This window comes from Pristis pectinata, chromosome 28 (genome assembly GCF_009764475.1).
Source record: "Pristis pectinata isolate sPriPec2 chromosome 28, sPriPec2.1.pri, whole genome shotgun sequence".
Classification (NCBI taxonomy): domain Eukaryota; kingdom Metazoa; phylum Chordata; class Chondrichthyes; order Rhinopristiformes; family Pristidae; genus Pristis; species Pristis pectinata.
In genome coordinates this window covers 14,149,708-14,159,213 of record NC_067432.1, presented here as the reverse complement: position 1 = coordinate 14,159,213, position 9,506 = coordinate 14,149,708, and positions in this window count along the sequence as shown.

The window sequence follows — 9,506 nt, the reverse complement described above, 5'->3', positions numbered from 1 at the left end:
GGGATAAACCAAAGACAGGTGGAGTTAATGAAAGAGATACACTGATGTAATCTTTAGGGATGGAGATTAAGGATGCTCTCAGCTCCTACTTCTCCTTCTGCAGGTTTGCCTATACAACAAGCCACTGCATTGAAAAAAATCATTCATTGTGTGGGAAGTGCTTTGACATGTTTTGAAAGAAAGAATACAGTGGCATATGAATGCAGCCTTTGTTATCTAGCAAGGCTTTTACAACAAAGTAGTGTCAGTCAAGCACTTAGCTACATTCTGCAAAATCTAATGCTCCACAATGAGTTATTTTTCTTTCATTTACATTGTTTCCCAGTGATGGACATTGTACATTATATCATCGAGATTGGTGTGAAAGGTGACTGTTCATCCTGTTTCATGAAAGTAGAAAGTACGGAATAACAGTTCACAGAGATTATTAACAATACTTAACATATCAGGTCAAGAGCCTACCAAATATATATTTCATTTTACAAAATGAATAGAATTCCACAATGACTAAAATCCTGGATGATCTTGATTGCTTTATGTTTTTTTAAAAAAGCATGTAACAATTTTCTAACAGCGTCCTCTGCTGGTGAACAACTCAGTATCTAAATCACAAAATCATTCATAGGGAAATGTTGGAAGGGTTTTGTACTGGGTCTAATGACTCCACAGTGGTGAATGTATAACTGGAATTCTCTCTTATTTTTAAAAATATAGTTGTAAGTATTTGTAAGGATTCATTGCTTCTTTGCTTTCTTGATTCCTTCTGCCTATGTTTTGTGTAAAAATATCACTGTATTATCAATGACCCCAGACTGAGAGCCTCAGAAGCTTTTCTAGATGATACAGAGGGGATGGGCCGGGACACCATTTATCATAGAAAACACTCATATCAAGCAAATTCCATGTTGGCACAAATCTTTACATAGTTTTGAAAATAGTAATCATTCCAGACAAGAAACCCAGAAAGTACCGATACTGAAAACCTGAAATTTAATCAGAATCAGAACTAGAATCAGGTTTATTATCACTGACATATGTTGTGAAATTTGTTGTTTTGCGGCAGCAGTGCAAGACATAAAAACATAAAGACATAAAAGACAAAAATTACTATAAGAAAGAGAATACTGGAAATAGTCAACAACTTAGGTTAATAAAGCTTAGTTCTGATGATAACTGTTTCTCTCCACAGATGCTGACTGACTTGCTGAGTATTTCCAAGATTTTGCATTTTCATTGAAGAAGTCGAAGAGGTATGGCTTGTTTTGTATGTTGTCTGAACCTACGTGTCTGTGATGCTGCTGCAAGCAAGTTTTTCATTGTACCTGCACCTCACTGTACTTGTGCACATGACAATAAACTCGACTTGACTTGTTTATAAGGGAAGCCAAAAGCTTTTCATATAGGAATCAATATTGCCCATTGGCCTGAATGTTGATAAAGAGACTTGCAAAATTAGTTGTAGCTAGTTTCCAGGAACAAGCTGACATGGATATGGGTGGTGTTATATGTGAACCATAAGCATAGGTTTATTTTTTTTTATCTGTTCACAGGATGTAGACCTCACTGGCAATGTCAGCATTTAATGTTCATCACTAATTTCCTCTGAACTAAGGAGACATTTGTGAGTCATTCACATTGGTGGATCTGGTGTCAGACTGGGTAAGAACAGCAGATTTCCTTCCCTGAAGGGCAATTCTTTACAGCAATCTAGCCATTCTTGTGCTTATAATTAATGGAATAAATCTGGAATTAAAAAAAAAGGCAGTTTCAATAATTGTAAGAACAAGAACAGCTAAATTCCCTAGGCGCCATGGTGGGATTCAAATTCACGTTTCCAGATTAATAGACCAGAGCTCTGATTGCTAGTCAAGTAAGTCAACTACTATGCTACCGTACCCTACCTAACTCTACAATATGGAGCAACTTAAGGTACACATACTTGCTGGCAATAGTGAGCGAACCCCTCCCAGATATGACAGCTTCTTTCCAGTTTGTTTTTACCCAATTCATGCGTGTGAGGCCATTGGATTGTACACACTGGCAATGGTCATTGCATTTTTTGTTTAGTGTTTTCAGGCATGTTTCTTTGAATTAAACGTGTTAAGTTGCATAACAGGCTAGTTTATTTTTCCACAACAGGAGGTCAACAATACAAATGCATGCAAATTATCTTCAAACTTCTTGATTTTAGTTTCATTATGAATGTTGCTCTGCTTCATACATCGATCTACGTATCTATGTGGATGTAATTCAGATCCATCCAGCTTTCTATCCTTTTAGAATGAAGTACCAATTTTGAGGTGTCTGTTCCATCTCTGTGTGCAGATCAGATTACTGAGTGAGAGAAGCCTCTATATTTTTGAGATGTTGTTTTGGTTTGGATTTTTCTTTTGTAAATAAGAATCATTGAACATGCTGATTTCTATGCACAGTAGGAAATATGGGTTAAAACCAGCCCACACTGTAAATACACGGACCACATTTATAGGTCTCTTTGTTCCAGTAAAGCCAGTATTCCTATTCCTTACACAAACAGCTGCTGTTTATTCACATCATGACACAACTACAAAGGGGCTCAGGAGCTTCTGTTATTAAAAGCAGCACAAGGAGTCTGCCCCAACGGCGCCTGCCTGCGTTCAGCACAAGCTGCATCATGCAAGTCCTGTGTGGGCACGAGCAGTTCTAATCCCACTGACAGCTTTACATTTTTATTTATAAATGTTATTACATGAAAATAACCAGAGATTAAATCCAACTAAAAAGTGCCTCCCAGAAGATATGAACAGTTTTAACTGGATGTTACAATATGCAGCAACTGCCAACATTCATGTTAAAGGGCATTTCCATCAAATTTAGAAAATTTCAAAGAACACCATTGCTAATGAAGGACTTTAGAAATGTAACCAGAACTGTACTATAAGATATACAGCAGCCAATCTACATGCAGCAAGCTCCCACAAACAGTGACATGATAATGACCAGAAGCTTGTGCTTTAGGAATGTAAAAGTTTAGAGAGAGATAAATATTGGCCAAAAGGAAGATACTACAGAGACTTGAAATAGGAAATAAAAACAGAAAATGCTGGAAATATTCAACAGGTCGGGCAGCATCTGTGAGCAGAGAAACAGAGTAAATGACTCCTGATGCAGAGTCTCAACCCAAAACATCGACAATTCCTTGCCTTCCACAGATGCTGCTCAACTGTTTCTCTGGCAGTTTGTTTTCTGCTCCAGATTCCAGCATCTGTAGTCTCTTGTGGCTCCAGAGTTAATGTTTCAGGTTGATGAGCTTTCATTACGTGTATTGACCAGATGAATGGAAATAATCCTGAGTTCTTTTTCAAAATCATTGATGGTTTCTTTCATGCTAATCTGATAGACCAGGCTGGACCTTGGTTGAAAGTCTCAGACAAAGGACACCTCCAACCTGTATTGCCCAGGAACATCAGCTCAAAATTTCAAACTCAAGTCATTGGAATGGGACTTGAACTCATTTCCTTCTGACATACAGTCACTAAGACACAGCAAGTCATCTGAATGAAGTATTTAGAGCAGATTTTGACTCTGAATGACTGCACACAGCAGCCCATAGTGAACCAACAATCCAGTCAACACCACATTTGAAGTCATTCCACAGACATCAAAGGAAAAAAACTCTTTTTAAATCCACCACTGCATACCTAACATTAAAGTATTCACTGCAGTAAAACTGCTGCATCAGGACTGCATAATAGAGAACTTCTAGTACAAGAAATTATATTCAACAATGAGTGACTCTGCATATAGATGAGATATTGTTATAAAGATGCCAAGGTCCCCATTTCCACAAGGAGCTGAGGGTTTACTTCTACTATTAAAAACAACAGCAAGTATAAATACAGGTAGAGAATAACTTTGGCTCAATAACTTTAAACCAAAAACAGAAGAAAGATTTTAATTATTTTATAAAGATAAATAGAGATATGTTCCTTTGTTGCTTAACTTGACAAAACAATGAAAAAAGGCACACATTTTAATTTAAATGGCTTTTTATTTTCTAATAGTGATAAGGTGACTTTTATACAGCATAATCGGATTTCTGATGGACACTTTAATTACAAATATTATTCATATAAACCTAGATGCGAGAAATTGTGGTGAGTGACTACAAAAAAATAATATCAGAACAAAGACTATTCAGGTTCTGTGACAAAGGGACTTTCAGAAAGATGCAGCTTTGATATTCACTAAACTACATTTGACAGAATTCTCAGAATCATTCATCTTGGCAATTATTTAATTTATTGAATTGCTCCATGTCTTCAGAAGAAGTCAGCAAAGGGTGAGGTTTTTCACTCATTGCCTATGCAAAAGCAGTGACTGCTCCTACATTCAATGTAATCTTACTGTACTTTCTATTTGCCTGTGCAAAGAACAGTTCACCTTATGCCTATATTTATTGGTTTCTTTTGTGTGCACATCAGGAACACTCAAGCTGTAGCCTTTAGCTGCCGAAGAGCCTCCAAAATTCAATTGTACGCAAGGCTCAAAGGATGATCCATTGTGCAATAGGCCCTTCTTCCATGATCTCTCACCATTGCCAATATAGTGGAGTAAGTCATTTGGTGATAGGATTGGTCAGGGAGCAGGTGATTCCAGGGGTTTTGGACAGATGATGGAACTGATCAAGCAGATGCTTGGGGCAGCTTAGGCCAGGCAGATGGTAGGGAGTGTTGAGGTATAAACGGTAGGAAGATGATCAATAATAACAGAAAATTAAAGCTAGTGGCCACCTGATGGAAGATGGATCTTTGGGATTCTCCAGCAAGATTCTCCAGCAATGTTCTTGTGGGTCACATCTGCATTGTAGAATATTGCATAAGTGGCAACAAAGGGCATTGTATGCAATTTTGATGTCATTGTGATTGTTCAATTGCCTCTGTGTGCTACATTGTCCACATTGAGATATGGGGAACAGTTTTGGACAACGGTCTTCTATACCATTGTGAAAATTGCTTCCTAAACCCAAAAGTTTAGACAGCCTGGAATTAGATTCTGTTTCTGAATTTTATAGACTGTGCCACTCCCCTTCTGAACAGTATGAAAGCCACAATCAACCTCTGCTGGTGAAGAGGACAGAGGATGTTGGCAGTGAGGTTGGGATGGAGCACATGAAATGTATTCAAGACTGAGAAAGACAGATTTGTGGATGTTAGGATGGTGAAGGCTAAAAAGTGGAATTAAGACCAAGGTTGGACATGATAGTATTGGTTGGCAGAGCAGACTCAAGGGGCCAGACAGACTACTCAAATTTCTTACATTCTTGTATGATTTGAGGCATCAAATCCAATAAACGATTGACTGATCATTCCAATTTATTAGTCAACCTTTCCCTCCAAATCATTGCTGCATGATGACACAAGGCTCATTATGAAAACATTGAATATTTCCATAAAGAAATAAATTGGATTACCTTCAGTTAATGGCCTTGCTCTAACATGCATGTGTCTATACATGCTGGTTACAGGCCCAATTCTTGGTACTTTGCACCGGTTGAGAGCATTATGGTAATAATTTATGGTAAAATGACTGTTTTAAGGTGAGATAAAACTATCCTTGCACATCTCCCATTTTAACAAGCTGGTAAAACAATTCACTTATGATTTGATCAGGCTAACATTATCTCTAACTAATTTTAATGTTCTTCTATAGCAGTTGTCAAGAAATAGAAAGGATAAATGAAGAGAACTAAAAATGCAAATATGATTTCCTGTATATTCAGTCTTAGCCCAGTACAGAATAAAACTAATGTATAATGTAATAAGTAAAGGGCAGTTTGAGAGCACAGTATTTACCTACATAATGGTTGGAGCTGATGTGTGATTAAATGATATCGCTTTTTAATCAATTGTAAAATAACCTATCATGAACTGTGCTGTACATACAGGTACGGTTTTCAAAGACCCCATTTACTTCTGAAAAAATAATTAAGGAAATTCAAAACACTTTAGGTAGATTTTAGAACGTATCATGAATATCATAGAATTTCCCCCTTCCCACCCCACCTCTGACCCCCAACCCCTATCCTCTGTTCGAATGACATTTCTGAACCTAGAGGGCTACTAATTGAATATTAGGAGCTGTCCCTGAATTTAAATTTGTTAGCTTCCAGCTTAGTTAAATCTATTGCAATGAAATTATTTGACTGTAGTTCCCATGCTAACACAGGAAATACAGCAGTAATTTTACACGCAATAATATCACATGTATAAATTGATATGAGCAGATAATTTGCTAAAAACTAGACCTTTTTGCACCTATTCTTTTGTGTAAATCACGCAAACAAATCATCTTGAACCTGCCTTGAAATATTTGTGTATTCAGGTCAAGCTCTACCTCAAGTAGAGCAGTCAGGCACTACCTGTCATGATTCACCCTAACCTATCCCCCATTATAGGTCACACGTGATGATGTCATCATTGTGCCAGGGGCCCATTAATTGCTTACAGGCAGAAATTGGAGCAAAACTTCATAATCCATATTTCTTAATAGCCATCCATAAAACAAGTAGATCCCTCTGACAGCCGTGAACCATGTGTTATTGACCCTGCCAGGACATTGTTTTTGTGTTTTGTAAATAACCACCCCACCCAGACTTTTCACCACATCAACTGCTGAACACAATTCACAAATCACAATTCACAGAAGCCTCTGTTTGTGTGCCGGATATTGAGGTGATTTGTGGGTACTCACAGTACAGACACAATTGACTCCCTCCAGATTTCAGGGATATGTCATTACCCCCATCCTGCTACATTCTCCCTTCCCCGCACTATTTGCAGTAACTCCCTTCCAACCCCCTCCCATCTGCTCTACTTTTTCCTCTCTTCCGTGGCAAAATGTGGTCGCCAAGAAATGCAAGTGCTGACTTGCCGTGTCCATGTTACATGATAGCTGCCTGCTTAATCAGGAAGGTTGGGTTTTAACCACACCTTAAAGAGACAGAACCATGGCAATGTTTTGTTTTTAATCAATGATGTCTGGATGTCCCAGTTCTGCTAATTGTTTGAAAATGCCCGACTTGGAGTTAGGACACAATGTAACAAACAGTTAATGCAATAAAAATGGGAACATCAACCTGAAACAGTAACTCTGCTTCTCTCTCTGCAGATGCTGCCTGACCTGCTGAGCATTTCCAGCATTTCTGCTTTCATACCACCAGCATGGTCCCTTCCAATCACACAACACTTTGACTTGGAGAGGTAGTATCATTGCTTCAATGTTGCTGGATCAAAAACATGGAACTTCCTATCCCACAACACGATGGGATAATCTAGTCACATGGACCACTGTGCTTTAAGGCAGGGTCTCCCCAGTACTTAAGGATGGCAAATAAGTGCTGGTTTTGCCAGTGATATTTACATTGCATGTACAAATTAAGAAAGAAACTAATAAAGCAAACATTACCTTAGTGTGGATTTCATCCAGAATTGTTGGCTATGTAGCAGTCCCTCAGTACTACACCAGAATATCAATGTTGATTTTTGTGCTCAGACATCAAGGATACAATCTGAACTCAACCCAGAGGCCAAAGTATTATCAACTGAGGTATTACTGACCTCATTCAGCCACAAAGGGAAGCTTTCAGACTGCACAAGTATTACAAACTAGTTCTAAGTAATCATGGATAAATAATTTTTAAATAATCCTCTGTTCTGCTGACTCAAGAGTTGAAGGATTATTTTGCAAGCATGGACAGAATGTAGGTAGGCAATCTGTGATTGCTCCTCGCTACAGTGATTGCATACCATATTTCAAAAAGGTAGGTCATTGGCAAAAACATGTCTCCAGAAGTTTATCTCTTGGAGTACAGAATGACCTTTGTGTCCACATCATTTAGAGTCGTGGAGTCATAGAGAGATGCAGCATGGAAACAGGCCATTCAGCCCACCAAGTCCGCACTGACCATCAATTACCCATTTACTCTAATCCTATATTAATCTCATTCTTATTCTCCCCCACATTCTCACTAGCTCCCCCAATTCCATCACTCATCACACATTATGGACAATTTACAGTGGCCAATTAATCTACCAACATTTCTTAGCTCCTTTGTGAACTTACCAATCCATCAGTTCTGATTTACATTGTTCCTGGTGTTGGTACCTGTTTAAAAGGAAGGGCTTCTCCTAGCCACTTGGGGCAAGATTTCTCCGTCTACAAACCGCAGAAAAATCACATGGATTCCAAAAGCTCATATTCATGGCTTTACCAGAATGCATGAGTACAGAAAATCATCTTGCTTGGTTCACAATACTTTTTGGACATAGGGACCCCAGGAGCCTTTGTAACAAAGGCAGGCACTTGTTCAGTGAAACTATGAGGGGAAGTTAAGAAAAGGGGAAAGATGTGCTTGAGGAAAGGTTTACCAGAATTTATTTGGACAGTAGAGCAGTTTGGCCTACTCCTGTTCCTAATTTTTACACGCTCTATTGATTGGCTAGAAGAGGTTTGGAATTTTGTTTATTTTTGAGTCTCATGGTTCTATGGAACATTGAAGGTTTCTGCCTGTTGCAGCTATTGAGGTTTTGCAAACAGAAGGACAAAGCTTTCTAAGTCTATGCACATGGGTACCATGTGTTTCAGGAAGTAGCAGACATGCTGTCTGAGGTTCACGTAGAGGCCTGAATCTTTGCAGTTGTATTGATGACAAAATGAATGTTAGATTGAAAAATGACAGAATCTTCTAGACTATGCATTTACCTACTGAACATTGAAATCCTGAAGTTGCTGTCAGTGATTTCCTGCTTGCAATGTGTGCTGTTTTGAAGTCTGCTCCCATGCACCCAGAAATCAGAGATTGGTTTAGAACTGAAAGCATTTATAAAGTGTTCTCACTATAAAAAACATTGAAAATGTGATGTATTATTGCATGGGTTGTAATAAGCCATAATTACTGCTTAGTATTCCACTGGCCCTAAAACACTAACTTTGTTAATGAGGATTTTAAATCTGTGTATAATTATATTTCCCCCAAAGTCAATGTATTTGGAATATTTTATTTTTTTACTAACTTGTTTACCAAATGTTAGTACCCACCTCAATGCTATGTGTGAGTTCCTTTGTTTCATGCCCTGCAAAACGTTCATAAATTATTGATGAATTGTACTTTTTACTTCCTGGTTTGCGGTCTATGAGGATTTCTCAGTGTGATTGGCTATTCAGTTTGGATCCCATTAAACACATGACAGCAACAGATGTTGGAAAGGGGGAGTTTTTCTCCACTGGGATCATCAGGTTTTTGTGGGAAGTTTTCTGCAAGTCTGCAGTGAGAGTTGCTGCTTTAGTGCTGACTACAAAGGTCACATGCGACAAGAATGAGAACATCAGCAGGTCTAGTAATAGTAATCCCTCAAATAACACTTAATGCAGACAATCTGGTGATTATCACATTACTATATCCACTTAATAAATGAGTGTTGTTGTTTCCTAAAGTAATGCAGAACTAATGTACTTAATTGGCCATA